Source organism: Musca domestica, unplaced genomic scaffold (genome assembly GCF_030504385.1).
Source record: "Musca domestica strain aabys unplaced genomic scaffold, Musca_domestica.polishedcontigs.V.1.1 72, whole genome shotgun sequence".
NCBI classification, from domain to species: domain Eukaryota; kingdom Metazoa; phylum Arthropoda; class Insecta; order Diptera; family Muscidae; genus Musca; species Musca domestica.
Genome location: NW_026712388.1, coordinates 423,493 through 426,060, shown reverse-complemented (window position 1 = coordinate 426,060; position 2,568 = coordinate 423,493).

Sequence of the window (2,568 nt, the reverse complement as noted above, 5' to 3'; positions counted from 1 at the left end):
CTTCTATGGAAGATCCTGAGATCTTTTATGGAAGATCAGCATATCTTCTATGGAAGATCATCAGATCTTCTATGGAAGATCATCAGATCTTCTATGGAAGATCATCAGATCTTCTAGGGAAGATCATCAGATCTTCTATGGAATATCATCAGATCTTCTATGGAAGATCATCAGAACTTCTATGGAAGATCATCAGATCTTCTATGGAAGATTATGAGATCTTCTATGGAAGATCATCAGATCTTCTATGGAAGATCCTGAGATCTTCTATGGAAGATCCTGAGATCTTTTATGGAAGATCATTAGATCTTCTATGGAAGATCATCAGATCTTCTATGGAAGTTCCTTTGATCTTCTAGGGAACTTCCTGAGATCTTCTAATGAAGATCAATAGATCTTCTATGGAAGATCCTGAGATCTTCTATGGAAGATCAATAGATCTTCTATGGAAGATCCTGAGATCTTCTATGGAAGATCAATAGATCTTCTATGGAAGATCATCAGATCTTTTATAGAAGATTCTGAGATCTTCTATGGAAGATCCTGTGATCTGCTATGGAAGATCCTGAGATCTTCTATGAAAAATCCTGAGATCTTCTATGAAAGATCCTGAGATCTTCTATGGAAGATCCTGAGATCTTCTATGAAAGATCCTGAGATCTTCTATGGAAGATCATCAGATCTTCTATGGAAGGTCATCGGATCTTCTATGGAAGTTCCTTAGATCTTCTAGGGAACTTCCTGAGATCTTCTATGGAAGATCAATAGATCTTCTATGGAAGATCCTGAGATCTTCTATGGAAAATCAATAGATCTTCTATGGAAGATCCTGAGATCTTCTATGGAAGATCAATAGATCTTCTATGGAAGATCATCAGATCTTTTATAGAAGATTCTGAGATCTTCTATGGAAGATCCTGAGATCCTCTATGGAAGATCCTGAGATATTCTATGGAAGATCCTGTGATCTCCTATGGAAGATCCTGAGATCTTCTATGAAAAATCCTGAGATCTTCTATGAAAGATCCTGAGATCTTCTATGGAAGATCCTGAGATCTTCTATGAAAGATCCTGAGATCTTCTATGGAAGATCATCAGATCTTCTATGGAAGGTCATCGGATCTTCTATGGATGATCATCAGATCTTCTATGGAAGATCCTAAGATCTTCTATGGAAGATCCTAAGATCTTCTATGGAAGATCCTGAGATCTTTTATGGAAGATCATCAGATCTTCTATGGAAATTCGACAGATCTTCTATGAAAGATCATTAGATATTCTAAGGAAGATTATCAGATCTTCTATGGAAAATATCTTTGTTGAAAGGTCTTCTGTAAAACTCGTCAAATCAATGTTGTCCTTTAAATCTCCTATAAAACATTTTTCACTACAATAATATTCAAATATTTCTATTTAATTTAAATTGTTGACACACACACACACGCACACTTAGTGATGCTTGAATGGCTTGGAACAAAAAAGAAACATGTTGCTCATTTAAATTTTAAGCCATTTGTTTCAGCACATTCTGGCAATGTTAAAATGGCAATAAAACCAACCGCAATACCATCAAATAAAACTCACCCCTATTTTTTGGTGCAGAGAAGCTTTTTGTTGCTGTTGCTTTGTTTTGTTTCATTTGCCCTGCCAATTCCTCTGCGGTTTTATTGCCAACAATGAAACAAAAATGTTATTGAACTTTTTTTCGCCGCTGCTCTTTGGCCTCGGTCTGCTGTTCGGTCGGTAATTCATTCGTCGTTGGATGAATGGATCTTTCGGTCGGTCGTTCTGTTGGTAGGGTGGTTTTCGGTTTCGGTTTGTTGCTTTTCTTTGGGATTTGAATGGGGCGAAAAAAAGAAGAAAATTTCACAGATGCCAACTCCGGAGAAAAGTCATTGGTAGCCGAAAGTTAAATGACCCCCAGAAAGCTTCAACAAAAAAAAACCCAAGCATAGGGGGGAAGGGAAGCCTGGCAAGAACAGTTCTCCCAAGATTTCTCTGTGGCAATGTCCTGTTGTTGGCAACAAGCAAAATAATAGCTAAACAATGTGTTTCATCCGGCCATAATGAGTTTATCCAACAACAAAAAACTGAATGAATGAACGAATTGGGCCATGACACCAACAAAACCAAACAAAAGGCTGGCTGACATATGGAGAAAATCACCTTGCGGTCTCCAAATGGTACATGCATAATGAAATTTTTCACAGTAAAATTTGTTTTGCAAATAAAACAAAGACCTCGTTTACCCCTTTTTTCGATGTGACCAAATTGTTGTCGTCATTTGGTTTTTGTTGATTTTTGGCCAATAAATTGACCTCAATAGGCTTAAGGAAAATTTATAGGAAATATTATGATGTGGTGGTTGGGTTTAAAGATTGTAGGCAATATTGCTAGAAGACTCAACTATAGCTCTTCTATGAGAAGACCTATAGTTCTTCTATGAGAAGACCTAAAGCTCCTCTATTAGAAGACCTATAGCTCCTCTATTAGAAGACCTATAGCTCTTCTATGAGAAGACCTATATCTCTTCTCCGATTGTCCGAAAACAGTGCAACTAACTTCAGA